Here is an 18,889-nt window from a genome sequence, read left to right on the forward strand (position 1 = left end):
GCTTTAACTAAGGATTTCTGGAAGCTGGAACAGACAGATGGATAAGTTCGGGGGGGGGGGAGATTGAAATACCTAGCGGCCCTTTAAAAAAAGAAAAAAAATATTCATTTCTACGTTTCTGTGCAAATCTAGATTTGTTTATTTCATGAATCGCGCAGGTCGCCATATTGGTTAACTTGGACACGGTTTGTATGTCCCTCAAGAAAAAGAGAGGGAGATATCACGTGATCAAAAAAAGCCTCATTGAAGAAAACCCGGGCAGCGCCGGGTATTATAGCTAGTTTACAGATATAAAATTGAAAATTTTTCTTGGCGTTTTCATAGCTATAGAAGTTTTAATACTAGAACGATGGAATTGGTCATTTTGAACGCAACGCTATACCTTTTCACATACAATTTCACGTAAACGGGTCATCTCGAGTTGTTGAAAAGTTTCATGACTTTTTTCTCATCTTGTTAAGGCTCTTAAATTCCTAAAATATAGATGTTCTAGGTTCCTTAGTTTAAGTGTTAAAATGAAGTTCTATCTAGAACGACGGTAGCTTGACCGCTGTAGAGAAAACATGCTAAAAAATGAAATTCTTCGGATGGAACATTGATATTGTGGAAACACACCATTCTACCATGATGTTTGCTTTCTACAGTACCCATGTCGTACCATCCAAAGGTACACATATGAAAGATTCGAGGAAAAAACGACTTTACAGTATTTTTTTCCAAAAATGAGATAGTGTCTTCTTATAGCATTCCTGGAATGCTATCCCCACATGCATTTATTTTTGGAGTAGAACGATTTTAAAGCAGTAAAAAAGCAGTGATGAAGTTTCTGTTTAATGCGGAGAACTATCATACTCCAAACTTTCAAATTCGTTTTCTTCAAAATCTAATTTTTGCTGCAAAATCGTTTTTCCCCTGGACCCTTCATTTGGAAAAGCTCGTCGTCTTACGTTATTGAATTCATATTTGCATGTGTACTGTATTGCATTCACTGGTGTAACGTTGAACAACGAGAGGAATCCGCATTTTTCAGGATATTACCCATGAACAGGCTACATCACGGCTCCAGATTGAGTGCCAAGACGATTCTTATCATTTTTTTGTTTCTTCACTCTATATAAGTTCACTATAGAGGGACCCCCGGGGCTTCCCACCACCTGTTCCAGCCTAGGGTAATGATTTGGGTATACTGCTGAATATAATGTGGGATATGTGATTATTTAACTACATATCATGCTTCCGACCAAGCAAAAATATTATTATACAGTTAGCAAGCAGAGAAAATCTAGATCTTAAGTACCATACTCGCACAAAATTGGAATCACGCACGTAGGAAATTTCCGCCAGAAATTATGAAATTGTATGGGTTTTTTACGTGTGTCGTTGATTTTTTCGACAAATTCACCTCATTCAGTGCACAATGCGATCGGCACCGGAAAGCTGTATCATGTATGTATTTCGCATTACTCACGATTTGGCGGTAATTTACGAGTTTTTTATTGTGATCATGCAATCTCTTCGCGAATTTCTCAAGCGCGTATTATACTCCAAATGTTATTAGTGGACTGGCAAGGGAAAATAAAACTCTCGAGAATTACAAGAGAGCTCCAAAAATCATACTCAAATCTATTTTTAAATTGGCAAAACACGGGATCAGTCTTTGTCATAAACTATTTTGTCCAAAACACAAATGAAAAAGTTTTTACATTGTAAAATAAGACAGAGACTGAATAAATTTAAGATGTTTCGGTAAAGAAAACTAATTTACGGTTGTTTTTTTTCCTATAGCGGTCAAATTCACGCTATCGTCGTTCTAGGTACTTCGAAATTCCAATCGTAAAATAAAATAACACGTTTTCCTCTTAACCACGGCATCACGAACGCGCATCTAGAAATTTATTTATCTCCCTCTTTGAATGGGCACATCTTCGCACAAATTATGTTAGGAATGCGCTTAATGTATGTGCGAGTTTGTGTATGTATGTAAGGCGAAAAAAGTCGAATATATATATATTGGACATATAATACATACATATACGATGGTACGAACGTATATTTACGAGGCGAATCTATTTCAACGGCACATCCATCATCGGGTCGGACAATACGCGTTCAGAAAGGAGAAGACCAGCAGAGAATTCGAGAGAGATCCACCTCACAATGCATCTGCAATGCAATAAACATGCCCCGCATTAGATGTTCTCTTGTTCGGTTGTGAGTTGGAAGACGATATATAAGACCAAGCCGCATTCATATTCCCGACCTCCGGTATAATGAGTTCAAATGTAAAGTGGTTGAAATTTAAAGGAGAGGAAAATATTCGGAGAAGAGGGAGAACGAACGGACTCGAACTCACAAACACGCGAGTGGAAAATACGGAATTCTGCGGTGCAATAAAGAAGTTTATGGCTTGGCCGAGGTATAAATCAGGTTTATATGGCGGACATCACCCGCAAAATGAAGAGCTGCTCTTATAAATATAATAAGTACGAATGCGTGTGAGGGTAAAAAAAATATATATTATCGAGACTTGAAAAAAAAAAAAATTTGGTATGAAATTTCGAAGGAATTTGCTGATCTTCTCGAAATTCCGAATGTGAATTCGAGGAATTCTGAAGCGAGTTCAAAAAATAATCCCTAATGTTAGATATGAGGGAAATTTTATTCGCCGTTATTATTTTTTTATTAGTATACTTATTGCCGAAATGAGAACGACTTTTCTTGAGGACGAAGTAAAAGAGAAATGAAATAAGGGGTAAATGCTAATTTCGTGGAAGTGTGGTAGGAGGCTTCTTGTTCTTCAAGTTCAGACACTTCATGTGTGAAATATTCTGAAAATGATCGGGAAAAGTAGATTGTTTTCTTTCAAAATATATCGTCTGAGGAAATAATTAGTTAGCGCATAATCAATTGAAAACAATAATGATCTAAAGAGAAAAATTATGAGGAAACACAAAATGACTCAAATCGAACTTCTTTGAAACAGTGCTTCTGCTCCATGAAAGGGAATTCTCTTTTCACAATAGTAGATCACGTAGATCCTTCTTCCAACAATTAGTTATGTGGAATTTCTTCATTTAACAATGGTGTAAGCGGAATTTAAATTCAACAATCATTTACGTGGAATTTAAATTCAACAATGATTTATGTGGAATTTCTTCATACAACAATGATTTATGTGGAATTTCTTCATACAACAATGATTTATGTGGAATTTCTTCATACAACAATGATTTATGTGGAATTTCTTCATTCAACAAGGATGTACAGGGAATTTCAATTCAACAATGATTTATGTGGAATTTCTTCATACAGCAATGATTTATGTGGAATTTCTTCATTCAACAAGGATGTACAGGGAATTTCAATTCAACAATGATTTATGGGGAATTTTTTCAATCAACAATGATTTATGTGTAATTTCTCATTTCAACAAGGATTTATGATGAATTTCTTCATTCAACAATGGTATATGCGGAATTTTTATTGAACAATAGTTCATGTGGAATTTCTTCATTCAAAAATGGTATATGCGGAATTTCTTCATTCAAAAATGGTATATGCGGAATTTCTTCATTCAAAAATGGTATATGCGGAATTTCTTCATTCAAAAATGGTATATGCGGAATTTCTTCATTCAACAATGATTCATGTGGAATTTCTTCATTCAACAATGATTCATGTGGAATTTCTTCATTCAAAAATGGTATATGCGGAATTTCTTCATTCAAAAATGGTATATGCGGAATTTCTTCATTCAAAAATGGTATATGCGGAATTTCTTCATTCAACAATGATTCATGTGGAATTTCTTCATTCAACAATGATTCATGTGGAATTTCTTCATTCAACAATGATTCATGTGGAATTTCTTCATTCAACAATGATTCATGTGGAATTTCTTCATTCAACAATGATTCATGTGGAATTTCTCCATTTAACAATGGTGTACGCGGAATTTTTATTCAACAATGATTTGTGCAGAATTTTCTTTTCACAATGGATTATGCAGAATTTTCTTTTCACAATGGATTATGCAGAATTTTCTTTTATACAAATACAAATACAAATACAACGCCACAACAGGCAAAATGCCCAACGAGGTGGCTGATAAAAAGATGCCCATAAAAATATGGATGTCATATGTTTCAAAAATACAGCAACCCAATTAAAAATGCAATTAACACAAATTACAAACAATATATACACATGATAAAATATTATACAATGCCCATAAAGAATACTTATGGTTGTCTTATTCTAAGAATGGATAGCTTCTCGATTTACCCCAACATGTTTATCGTATTTCTTTTTAAACGTGCCAATTGTGTTACAATTTACTACCTCCGGGGGTAAGCTATTCCATTTATTAACAACCCTATTGGAGAAAAATTCCCTGCGACACCATAACCTTGCATTGTCCTTCACCAATCGATACTGGTGTCCCCTTGTAAAAGCAGTCGATTGGCGGTGTACTAAAAGTTCATGGTCCATCCTATCCATCCCATTGAAAATTTTGAACACTTCGATCATATCTCCTCGACACCTGCGTTCATGGATTATGGTCACAATGGATTATGCAGAATTTTCTTTTCACAATGGATTATGCAGAATATTCTTCCCTTAATGATTTATGCGGAATTTTCTTTCAACACTACATCAAGTAGAAAGTTTTCAACAACAATTTATGCAACATTTTCATGGAAAAATGCATCGTGTAGAATATTTTCTTCTACAGTGATTTAAGCGGAATTACATCCAATAATAATTTTTGCGGATTTTCTATTCAAACAATGATTGATGTGGAATTTTTATTCAACAATACATCATATAGAATTTTTTTTTCAAATAATTATTTATGCAGAATTTTCATTAGATTGTTTAGATTGTTTCATTTAGATTGTTTTTCAATAATGCAGTGTTTTCTTTCAACAATAATTTTTACAGAATTTTCATCCCACAATGAAGTATGTGGAATTTTTATTCAACAATGATGTATGCGAAATTCTTATTCAACAATGATGTATACGAAATTCTTATTCAACAATGATGTATGCAAAATTCTTATTCAACAATGATGTATGCGAAATTCTTATTCAACAATACATTACATAGCGTTTTATTCCACCAATACACCATGCAGATTTTCCATTCAACATCGGTTTATACAGAATTTTCATCCTACAATGATTTATGCCAAATTTTCATTCACTGATATATCACGTAGAATGTTTTTCAACAATGGTTTATACAGAATTTTCATTAAAACATGAATTATGCAGAACTTTTTTTCAACAAAGATTTATGTGAAACTTTCTTCCAACAATACATCATGCAAGATTTTTTTCAACAATACATCATGCAAGATCTTTTTCAACAATACATCATGCAAGATTTTTTTCAACAATACATCATGCAAGATTTTTTTCAACAATACATCATGCAAGATTTTTTTCAACAATACATCATGCAAGATTTTTTTCAACAATACATCATGCAAGATTTTTTTCAACAATACATCATGCAAGATTTTTTTCAACAATACATCATGCAAGATTTTTTTCAACAATACATCATGCAAGATTTTTTTCAACAATGATTTATGTGGAATTTTCATTCAACAATGACACATGCAAAATTTTGATTCAAAAATAAATCACAGAATTTTTTCCACAACTATATCTGCGGAATTTTCATTCAACAATACATCATGTCTAATTTTCTTTCAAACATGATTTATGTGGGTTTTTCATTCAAATGATGGTATTTTACATTCAGCAATGTATCATATCGAGTTTTTTTCAACAGTTTTTTATGAAACATTTTCATTCAAAAATACAACATCTTTTTTTCAATGTTACGATTTTTGAAGAATACTCATTCAACAACAATTTTTTTGGAATTTTTGTTCCACAATGATGAATATGGAATTTGCATTCAAAAATAAATTATGTAGATATTTGTTCAAAAACAACTATTACGCATAATTTTCGTTCAACAATACGTAACGGAGATTTTTTTCCCATCAACAATGACTATATTTATGCAAAACTTTCTTTGAACAATGTAGAATTTTTTCCATCATGTAGAAAGTTAACGTAGTTAATAAAATGAAATAAAGTTAATTTACGTAAAATTTTTTTCAACAATGCATCATGTAGAAAGTTTATTTAACAATACATTATGTAAAGTTTTATTTCAAGAATGATTTTTTTTTTGTGCCGAATTTTCATTTAAAAATACACCACCTAAAATTTCATCTCATTAGGGCTCATGTGGAATTTTCTTTCCACGAAATTTCATAAGGGGATTTTCCATTTCAACAATATAAAATCTAATTGTTTATTTGTAATGTTCTAAAACAGTCAATACACAATGTGTCGGTGCACTTTAATATTTTGCTAGATATTTCAGATGTTAATTATTCAAACAACTACTACGATGCTGAAAATTTTGCTCCATAGTGGAATCACCAAGTCATTATTTAGGAAAGAAAAAGTCTTATATAGTTTGAACTACTTTTTTCTGTAAATAATCTCAACAAAAATAAGGCGAGTAAATCGAAAAACAGAACCGTCCCTTTGTTCAAGAAGAACAGCCGTCACCGTATAAATACGGAACAAGCCCACGAGGGCAACACGTCTCAATATTTTACTGAGGAAAGTGTCCATAGATTGCCTCGCGGTGGCCGTTCGCAGCAAATGAACTGCCTCCACTTATGTTCGATCGCAGTTGTCGGCGTCGTCCTCTATAAAGAGGATGAGAAAAAAGGAGAAAAAGGAGCCGCGGCTGTTGATATTGAAAGATGGACTTAGTGCTCCCCACGGCTCACTTCTGAAGATATTCTATTTGACCGATACGTCAGATTAGAAAAGTTCACAGGGGTGTTGAAAGTGATATGAGGAGGATATAAAAAGGAAAAACCTTCCTTTTTTTTTCCACTTCGCTTTACTTTGGTGTGTCGTTCGTCCGTAAGAGACCCTTGCGGCTGAATATAAAAACCTTCTATTCCTCTTTCGACAGAAGTGAGTGAAATCCAATTTGATGACGCTATTTCTGGTCCCTATACATCGCTATATACGACGAAGTTTATTCCGTCTTGATAGTAAAACATTGACGAGCAATGTCGTTTCGCTAAAAGAAAAGCAATGTTTTATTGTCAAACACACAGGGAAAAAAAATTATTTAACTGAGAAAAAAACGTAACTATATCAAATTTATTACAGTGTGCCATTTCTAAAATTTAATGTCATGGGAAAAAACTACAACTGTAGGTGTAAAAATGTGTTTTCACACAGTGTAGCTATCTCCTCGCAACCGCAAATTACTGGCGAACTGTTGATCCCAGAGATATACTTCCAATTAGAAAAAGTATCCAAATAACATGTAGAACTCAGATACATCGTTCATATTACAAAGGTTGTATAGTTATTGCAATAAAAAAAATTAACAAATCATACACACTACTTTAACGCACACCGATTCCGGTCATATATCGCCATACGGAAATTTCCAACCATTTGAGTTGGGTTGAAAATGAAGACGCCATCTATCCGTGGTAGGTTAAGAACTTGTTTCTGAAGATCTTGCCCGAATTTGAGCCCGTGGACCTTGGCGGTAACCTTCATAGTGGAAGACGAGAATCTCACCACAACGCCAATCGGGTTTACGGAAAATTCACCGCCAACAATTCACCGCCGGAAAATTCACCGACAACAATTCACCGCCATGCAATTCACCGCTAGGAAAATTCACCAACCAACAATTCACCGCCATGCAATTCACCGCTAGGAAAATTCACCGACCAACAATTCACCGCCATGCAATTCACCGAACATGCGAGTCAGTTAGCGAGGGAATGAGCGATTGAGTTACTGAGTGAGTGAGTGACCCAGTGAGTGACTGAGTGACTGAGTGACCCAGTGAGTGAATGAGTGACTGAGTGACCCAGTGAGTGACTGATGGCCGTATTCACCGACATGGTTTAAACTGTAGTCACACACACACACAATTTTTGGCTAAGAGATCGACACGGATTGGTTAAATTCAGGTTTTTAACCAATCTATGGTGATCTCTTATCCAAAAATTGTGACTACTGTTTAAACCATGTCGGTGAATACGGCCCTGAGTGACCGAGTGGGTTACTGATTCAATGAGCGAGTAAGTCAGTCCGTGAGCGAGCGAGAGAGCGAGCTGCTAAGTGAGTGAGCGATCTAGTAAGTGAGTGATCTATTGAGTGAATAAGTGCCATATCATAAAGACATGGCGGAAAGTTTAAATAATGACTTTATGAGAAGAAATTCAGATGATACGGATTCGGGTTGCTGTATTTTTGAAATATATGACATCCATATTTATTGTGGGCATCTTTTTCTCAGCCACCTCGCTGGGCGTTTTGCCTGTTGTGGCGTTGTATTTGTATAAATTACAAATTGCTGTTGCCCAATACAAGATAGTATATTGAACAAAATTCCATTAACTCTGTTTTACTCAGAAACTTCTAATGAAATGTTAAAAGAGATAATAACAGAATTAAAAGATAATAAAGTAGGTGGATACGTGATGAATTAACTTCCTAAAAATGCTTAAAATCATCTCCTGTTATCACTTTGATGTTATAAAAAACATCGCTGATCATCAGTAACCAATGGATTTCTTTTATGATGAAATAGCTGTTACCTGCGATTTCACGTGATGAACTTTCAGGAATCCCGCCTTAGTGCGTATCTAGTATATGTACTCTATATTTACTATATACGTATATATATACTTCCTATGCAACGGAAATTAGTGACGATTTTTTTATTACGGGAGTCGGTGATTTTTTGAGTGATGGAAATCTGTTACGTTTTTGTGTTACGGAAGTCGGTTAAGATTTTGGGATCAAGTTTTCATTTAACTCTTGGATATATCGGGACCCATTTGACACATCGGGACCAAGTAATGTACATATACCCCGAGTTTCCCACATAACACAGCAGGTCCCCTAAGCTGAAATAGATGGCGGGCCCCCAAACCAGCTTTTTCACGGGCCCCTCTGTGCTTAATTTATAGTGTGAAAATATCAAAAAGCGATAAGAAATGTTCCTGCCCCTGCCAGTCCTACCCTCGTGGGGGTCATGCCGAGAGGTATGTATACGTAAAATATACATATATCACCAGTGCTCCCAACATACAGGGTCGGGGTACCCGGGGGATTGCACATATACCTTCATGGGGAAGTTAAAAGGTTTCATTTCCAGGGGTCCTTGCGATAGTGGAAGCCCAAGGTATATCCAGTCTGGGACCCCATAAAATTTGCGAATTCGGTCAAGGGTAATTGCGTTAGGGGGGGGGGGCTGGATTTTATTCGTTGGTAAAATTAATATTTGCAGTGGCCCTCACAGGGGGATGCCCGATTGGCTTCCGAGTCAGGGGTCTCGTTTCATTTTGGGGGCACTGGATGAATCTCATTCTTTTCTGTCGTTTAACATTGTAGAATTTTCAACAGCGGAAGTCCGAGATAAATCCAGTGTATGGGTGCCCCACTAAATATCTGCGTATTGGGTCCCCGTTACTGGATGTGGGCCCTGGATTTTATTCGTTTTAAAATTGATAAAAATTAAAAATTTTCGTGGCCACTCACAGGGGGTATGTTAATCTCTGCGCAGAGTCCCGGTATTTCTTTCTCCTAATCAATGTGATGGTTTTGTCCTCTTACAATTTGCTCCATCCGAACTTCATTCAAACTCTGTTCTCTTTTTATGGCACCGATGAACTTCCATATATCTGGGTGGTGAGCAGATCATTGCTGTTGGAACGCTCGATGCCATCCTTCTATAGAATTGTTGGTAAATCGTTACGCGTTCCTTGAAAGCAGTTCCAAATGTCGATGTCAAAGCGCGCTGACGACGAAGAGGACGCCCGATCCAAGTGTCTTCAAATCTATACTTCATCATAAATTCGTTATCGGAACAATCGGATTTTTTAATCATTTGTGACACTACTAGGTTAAAAACTAACTAACTAACCAATTCACTCACTCCCTCACTCACTTACTGACCATTCACTCACTCCCTCACTCACTTACTGACCATTCACTCACTCCCTCACTCACTTACTGACCATTCACTCACTCCCTCACTCACTTACTGACCATTCACTCACTCCCTCACTCACTAACCAATTTACTCGCTCGCTCAATCACTTACTCGGCCACTCAGTCACTCAATCACTTACTCACTCGGTCACTCAATCACTTACTTACTCGGTCACTCACTCACTTGGTCACTCAATCACTTACTTACTCGGTCACTCACTCACTCGGTCACTCAATCACTTACTTACTCGGTCACTCACTCACTCGGTCACTCAATCACTTACTTACTCGGTCACTCAGTCACTCACTGGGTCACTCACTCACTCGGTCACTCATTCACTGACTCGGTCACTCAATCATTTACTCACTCGGTCACTCAATCACTGACTCGGTCACTCAATCACTGACTCGGTCACTCAGTCACTCACGGGGTCACTCATTCACTCGGTCACTCACTCACTCACTCGGTCACTCAATCACTTACTTACTCGGTCACTCACTCACTCGGTCACTCAATCACTTACTTACTCGGTCACTCACTCACTCACTGGGTTACTCACTCACTCGGTCACTCATTCACTGACTCGGTCACTCAATCATTTACTCACTCGGTCACTCAATCATTTACTCACTCGGTCACTCAGTCACTAACTCAGTAACTCAATCGCTCACTCCCTCGCATTGAACTGTTGTCGGTGAATTGCTAGTCGGTGAATTTTCCTAGCGGTGAATTTTCCTAGTGGTGAATTGCATGGCGGTGAGTTGTCGGTCGGTGAATTTTCCTAGCGGTGAATTGCATGGCGGTGAATTGTTGGTCGGTGAATTTTCCTAGCGGTGAATTGCATGGCGGTGAATTGTTGGTCGGTGAATTTTCCTAGCGGTGAATTGTTGGTCGGTGAATTGCTGGCGGTGAATTTTCCGGACACGCGCCAATCGGGCACTTGACTAATCATGCAGACACCCTGTCTTCAAAAACCCATTTTGAAGTGCAATATTCGCTTAAACTAACGGACAACGCTTCTTTCTCTAATTTATGTGGTTCTTTCCCACATTCTTCCCTAATTTCTGAATTCAAATATATCAGCGAGCCTTGCAACTTAGAAACTTGGATTTTTTTGTTGGCCTCAAGAGGCAACAAATTAATTTCTCATTCGGTTTTTCAGGACGTGGTGTCCATATTAAAAGGTTAATTTTTATATTTTGATAAATATATAATATTTTTCAATATTTGAATGACATGTCTGAGATTTACAAGCAAGTTATTTGAATACATTTCCTAATTGGAAGAATGCGTCCAAGATGCACGTTTGGCCAGTTATTTTGCGGCAAGGGGACTCAATTATACACCCTGTATACTGGCCACCATAAATTGAGCCAGAGACAAATAATATAAGGATAATGGAATAAGGTTCAAAGATTAACGTTGATTTTCAGCAAAATGTAATTATCATCATCTGCATTTTTGAACGAAAAGAATTTCATCATGCGTATTGTTTGAATTTTGTAACTTATTCTCTATTATTACGTTCATTAATTAAGAAATTGTATAAAATATTTGAAAAAAATCGATAGTTAAATGATATCTTTACTAGAGCATAGTTTTTCACCATGTTAAAAGGTAGGAGACCAACCCCTGCTCCCCCTAAATAAAATTCAACATGGAGCATTGTTGAAGTAAGAATTACTCAAGTTGCATTGTTGGTAAAATATTCCCTCGAAATTCGTTAAATGGGTAATTTGATTAAACTAATAATTTTATTTTATTTTCAATGTTTTGTGAAAGAGAATTGACTGGGAAACTCTCACTCGATCTGAATGTGCTATGTGCACACAATCTGACAACAGTAAATTACAATAAAGTTGATTCCAGTTTTAACGAATACCGATATAGCGATAATCTCGTTTTAACGAAAACTTCTCTGAAACCCCAAATAACTTTACATAAGTACTATGTAAAAATCTGGAATTCCTTTATAACAAAATTTCGTTATTACGAAGTGATTTCTCTGATCTCTCGTAGTTCGCTATAACGGGATTCGACTGTAATTGTAACAAGAGTGATGCCACTTAACAATAAAACTCACTCAAACAAAAAAGATTTAAAAAAAAAATCGAATTTACAACAAGGGGAATGCGAGCAATTTTCTGTTCGCGAAAAGAGAAACCAAAGGTTAACAGTGTTGGATTTCCTTTGCATCATCGCCCCCAGTCAAGAAAAATCTGCTGAAACAGAGACTGTTGGTATAAAAAAAAAAAGAGGTTAAGCTTTAAAAAAAAAGCTTGAAAAATAAAGTGGAGGTTTCTGGTGCACAGCTTTAAAATGCAAATGAAGTGAGCGCGAAAAAAACAAATTAAGTCATTTTCTCCGCGTGTTTGCCTTAGAGATCAGATCTCACCGTAAAAAACCCCCAGAGCAGTAGGAAAAAAAAAACCTTCAAAAGAATAGAGGTTTTTTTTGGTATAAAAAAGGGGAATTCAAGGGAAAAGGTGGTTTTTGTGTGTGTGAGATGCGGACGGAAGATGCAGGATCAGAATATCGGATGCGAGTAAGAGAGAAAGTGCGGCTTAAGCTTCTCTTGAGGGGAGATTGTCTAATAGAAAATTCATCACAGCTTTAACAAAAAAGGAAAAAGTCACGGCCTTTCACTTCTCGATGGGATGGAGGAATAAAAAAAAAATAATAGCGGTAAAAAGACCGAGAAAATGGCCTGGTAAAGTCTAATTTTGCAATTTCTTTGCAAATGAGAGTCTCTCTCTCTCTCTCTCTCTCTCTCTCTCTCTCTCTCTCTAGTCTTCAAGCAACTTGGGAAATGAAAGTGTTAATCCAGTATCTGTTCGACCGGATGTCAGGGAAACATGTTGGGAATCATATGAAGGGACACTAGAAGATTAGCCGTGACATTTACATGGGAGAATCCATTGTCATTGAGATCATGTTATCGAGTTACGATGTACCACAGGAGTGTTCTTCGAGTTGTGTTGAGAGGAATGTGAGCTCAGTACAAGTGGAAGAGTACCCCAGCAGCAGCACTGTCACGTTCTTCACCTAACAAGGAAAGGGTCCCAAGGTGTCGTCCTCAAAAAATTAAGAGCATTCACCTCACCCAGAAATAAATAAAAACAAAAAAATATAGTGGCGGAGTGCGTATATTAAAGCCGCAAAATATCAAAAATGACAACAGATGGCTACTCATCATCTCTCGCGCTTCTTGGTGATTAGCTGTAAAAAAACTTTTCACTACCCCTCGCACACTCTATATATAGTTCCCTCTTTTTTTTTTTCTCTTTCTTTGTCTCTGCTATACTTGATCATGTATTGTTTGAATGACGTCATGCTAAGACTCTAGGGTTATGGGATTTTTTAATACATTCTTGGCCTCTATTGGCGTTCAAAATATTAATATTAAATGATTTTTCGAGTGACCCATGATAATTTCGGGGGATATTTTCATATTTTTGTGCATATCTTATGACCCTTTCCTTGTAAGATCAGCACGATGTGACTTCTATGACATCAGGGTCTGATTGGAGTATCGATCAAGATCTTTCATAACACTGAGCACTACTGGTTAGCTGGTTGCTTCAGTGAGCACCGCGTGGTTTGCGAGATACGGGTTGAAGATGCTGTAATTGATGTACAACATACATAAGAATGTTACCTTCATCAAAAGCATCGTTCTTACAGAAAGATACCAACTCTGAAGGTAAAAAACAAGGAGAAATAGACATAAAAATTTCTATGCGTATCGGGAAGTGATTTGCATCTATTTCCTTGTGAGTATATCAGGCAAATGATTACTACTCCTTCAAATATCGCTATTAATGGCGACTACGATGTCCGACCGAGGTAAAATTTGACCTCACATCGATCCCACGAGGCAAGCAATGACGTGAACAATAACCATGAACATTCGCATGAAGTGGTGGTCGAACTTGACTTATTGACAATCATATTGGAACGCTCAAGTACATGTCGAGATCCCCTCTTGCTGTAGAAAAAAAGAAATGAGAAGCAGGAATCACAGTGTCCGTCAATATGCTTACACTTCAAATGGAGTTAATTCTCCCTAATAAAAAATAAAAATAAATACTCCTTATAATTTGGAAGAGGAGTGAAATTACACTTCAAAATTATGTTTTTGGATAACACACTGGCAGGAATGTGTTTTGGTCTTTCAATATAAATGTGGAAATGAAGAACAAACTTGATCGTTTTCATTATGATGGCCATGTTTTTGCTTCTACCCATGATTGCAATTCATTTTCAAATGAGCAATATACTGCCGGTAGTTAACCAATGAGTTAATATGTGAGATGCGATGAGAGATGAACATACAGATTTTATGAAAATTAAGGTTTTACGTCTTTCAGGGATCAGTTCTTGGCCCTGTATTTTTAGTTAGCCTAATAAGGTATTTATCAATGACCTCTGTGACTTCAATACTGTTGACAAGAGAACAACATTTGCAGATGATGTAACAATAATTTTCAGTCCAAAAAAACTACCTTTCATTGGATGATATTGTTAAGAGAGAATTTTTAAAAACTTTAGTTTGATAGGTAAGTAATGAAGTTCTCTGGAAGAGTAAGTATTTCTGAAACTATAATATAATCTCCAGCTTCAAAAAATAAGAAAAAGAGTCTCATAGAGTTGCTGAAAATAAATAAGTTCAATATCTGTAATAATCATTATTAGCAACACCGAATTATTATTAGTATACGTGTGCTTTTAAAGAAAAATTCAAATAAAATCGTTTCTTCTCTAACTTATTTTGCTAAAGTAATGATTTTTTCCAAATTTAAATATAGTCGTGATGAAAAATATGAATTTAATGCATGGAAATATTTTCTCCAAGGGGGGATATATCCACACGCGTGAAATCGAACCTCAAACTTAGCAATCAAATTCATCGTGACGATCCCTCTCGAAAAAATAAAATGAAAGTTCCCTGGTTTTATTATAAATCTACTCTACAGGGCACAATTCAGTTAGCATTAGCTGCAAACCGTTGATAGGGGGATTAAGAGAGCGTCAAGGGGGCGGCAGGGTTACAAAAATCCGTCGAAAAGAGCATAACTTTGATTCCCGTAAAAGGACTTTTTCAAAAAAAAAGAAAAAAAAGCACCCTGGGTCAAATAAATATATAAGAGTGAGGGGAAGGTAAAAGGCAAATGGAAGGGAACAAAACAGCTGGAGGACGTGAAAGTAAATGGCAAAAGGAAGCGACGACGAACCTCAATAAAATTAATTCACGGTGTTACATTATTTATACACATTTTATATATATTCAAAAAGCATTAGAGGGCCCCTCCTGAGGCGAATAAAGTAGTCCTTATTGGTGATGACGGTTCTCAGAAATGCGATTCCGATAATGCAATGAAGATGTGCTAGGAAACTGCGTTATAATAATACCTAGTGGCTATTTGCTCGGTGATAATCACATCACAAAGCTTACTTAATCTACGAACACGCTTCGCAACAAATTTCACTAGTCTTCTTGCTATTATTGGCTTTCCAGAATTTCATAAGAAGCCAGGCGGAGAAATTTTTCCCCAGCAGATTATTTTGTCGATAATCTTGTAAGGATTCATAACTCTTAAATTTTCGTAGGAATAGCGCTGGTTGAGTTTTATTAGATAACAGCAACTGCTGTCTGGGTTCTCCTTTGTGTTTAGAGCATTAAAGAAGTAAAATAATCTTCGTAATGAGATGAGTGTGTCCACGTGTTGTTGTGAAATGCATTGTGAGGATGCCGTGTTAATCCAATATAATTTTGAAATCTTATTATTGGGGGTTCAAGAAACCATTGCTTACTAGACAGTTTTCTAGTTTTTATGAAAATTTCTCGAGTTCTGAGAAATATTCTTAAGTAGATTATTGAAGTTTGGTTATGTTTGGTATACGCGAAATTCGATGGAAATTGAAATTTCAAATTTGCATTCAGAGATCATAAAGAAGTTTTGCAAATCCGATTTATGCACATTTAATATCCAATATACCCGGCGCTGCCTGGGAGGATATTCGCTATACTTATCTTACTTTATTAAGCGATGAAGTAGAAGAAAAAAAAAACGAAAGTGCCATTTGCTGTTGAAAATTAACTGTCTGGGAATCATTATATGTCTAATTATCAACTAACGTCTCATTATTAACTAGAACCCGGATTATACGCATTTGAAAAGTGACAAAATATGCAATAAAAAACTCAGAAATATGCACTAGAAGCACTGAAATATGCTCTAAAAATACTGAAATATGTATGCACTGAAAACTACCGAGAATGAAATCAAAAATATGTGCAAAAAATTAAAAAATTAATTTATCTAATATCATATTCCGAAGTATGGCTCTAAAAAGCAAAAAATAAAAGAATATGCATTTGAAGAGAGTCGAAAAATTGTAATGAAAATTCATGAAAATTATGAAAATATGCATTTAAAAATACCGAAATATGCGTGAAATAGAAAACTATGCCTTAAAATTCTACAATATACTCTAAAAGGGCATGCATGTAGAAGATTTCTGAAAAATATACGTGAAATATAAAAATATATTCATTTTAAAAAAAGAAGCTGAAATTTCACTAAAAATGAAAAATATGCACAAAAGGAAAAAAAAATATGCATATTAAAAGCACTGAAGTCTGACCTAAAGTCTGACCTAAGGAAAAAAAATGCAGTAAAACTAAAAAAATACGCGTTAAAAAATGAACACCTGCATTTAGAAGTGCAAAAAAATGTGTATTGAAAAAATGCCTAAAAATAAACCCTAAAAAAATCAATACCCAGTAATAAGATAGTTCTTTCAAAAAATTTCGAAGAAATTCGAAGAATAAAAATTAGTATAATGCGATTGATAGAAAAAATGCTAAAAATATGCACTTTAAAAAAAAATTTCGGTGATTTTATGCATTTATATACACTTACTGTAAAAAGTGCTAAAATATGCAATTGCATTTGCATACAATCCGAGCTCTAATTATAAATAAAGAAAAAATCCCCTGTGAATTTTTACTAGAGAATTTTCTGATGATTTCGTGGATTTTTTGAAGCTCTAAATTACCCTATTCATCTCAGACTTTGTTACGTTTGCATTTAAAATTTGACGAAGATCAAAAACTATAAATTTTGTTGAGAGCATACAAATATACAACAGGCAGATGGAAAAATCTATTTTATGTATGTGTTACGGTAAATGTGATGAACTCCGTTACTATGCATAATCGCTAAATATTTTGATAAGTTTGATAAAAATTTCTCTAAACTTACTTTCTCTCACTTTTTTACACTGGTATTTTTCATATATGCCCAAGCGTTGTTTGTAAATTTAATAAATACCAAAATACATCCCTTTTACTGATGATTATGCATAATAATAACAACCCAATCGCCGTTCGTGAACATGATGAAATCATTCTAACCTTATTACATTTGAGGGTTATTATTCATGATTGTCATTTTCGTATGATAAATCGGTCCTACTGCCGTGGTAAGATTTATTATGTATATGACCGTACTTGAGAAGAGTCTGAACCGGATATAAAATAGTGAAATGAAATAATAACGTAATCCTTACGTATTCCCAAGAGATCCGCAAGATCTGTAAATCAAGTAAATCTTGGATATTATGTATAATCACTGGTGATAAATTTTTTTTTAATATTTATCAAACTTATACCAACGGCGCTTGGGTATCACGCATGCGCCCGAGTGACGCAGTTGTAAGATGACGTGTCTTCTTAGTCTTCCACTAAGAAAATTACCACCAAGGTTCATGGGTTCGAATCCGGGTGTAAAACGTTAGAAGCCTGGGACGACCACCGATGGATTGAGCCTTCATTTCCCACCTAACTCCACAGGTTGGAATGGTATAGCGATATATAACAAGTGTTGCGGTAAAGCGGCTATATGCATAATCGCCCGTAAGTGATAAATTTATCAAACTTTTCGAGAGGATTGGCGGTTATATGCGTAATAACCGGTTATTATGCTTAATTACCGATTGATCACATTTACCGTATGATATACACATATTTTGTCCTACCATGAATGCTTGCAGTTAGATATGACAGCACTTCCATGTGGCTTTAAGTACTCTTCACCTTGTCATGTCCACTTTACAAGTGAATATAAGTAGAAACTTATTGTAATAGTAATTTTTTTTACAGGCTTGGTGTCAAAGATTTTCCTAAAATACGTGTCAATGAGAACAGGGAGGTACAGCAGTTATTATAAGTACAATGAGTGACATGAGTGACATGCCTATTCTGGTAAAAGTTGTTCATCTTTTATCAGAACATGCGGACAATAGAAACTGTTATACCCAGAAACGGGACAGAAAAACACTTTTCCAGGGCAGTTGTCATTTTCTTTTCAGTGTCACTTATAGAAGTTTTTTTCAGAAAAATTTTTGAAGAAAAGGAATTTTCGAGTGTTCCGTAAATATCCTTGCAAGTGAACATTATTTAAAAAAAAAGTCTTATTTTGCTAAATGTCACTGCCAAAGTCCGAAAAGAGGACGATTCACGAATTGGCAGAGAATTTTTGATTAAATTCCGATGTGAAGAAATGATTCGGGCTTTGGCCGGCCGATTCGAAAAGTGGCTTTAGACAACTTTCCAATGTTCAATGTGCTGTAAAAAATCATAAGTTTACGACTACAATTGCCGAAGTTATGAAACGTTGAATTTTATTAATTTTAGCAAAATTCCTCATCAGAAAAATCGAAACAAGCCGGGCAGTATAAAAATTTATATCTAGTAACCCCCAGGACAGGAATTATAGGGGGGCAGAGGGAGCAACTGCCCCTGGCG

The sequence above is a fragment of the Pholcus phalangioides genome, unplaced genomic scaffold, assembly GCF_987345545.1.
Source record: "Pholcus phalangioides strain wild (caught in Gottingen) unplaced genomic scaffold, Ppha-v1.0 ptg000019l_1, whole genome shotgun sequence".
In the NCBI taxonomy this organism is placed as follows: Eukaryota; Metazoa; Arthropoda; class Arachnida; order Araneae; family Pholcidae; genus Pholcus; species Pholcus phalangioides.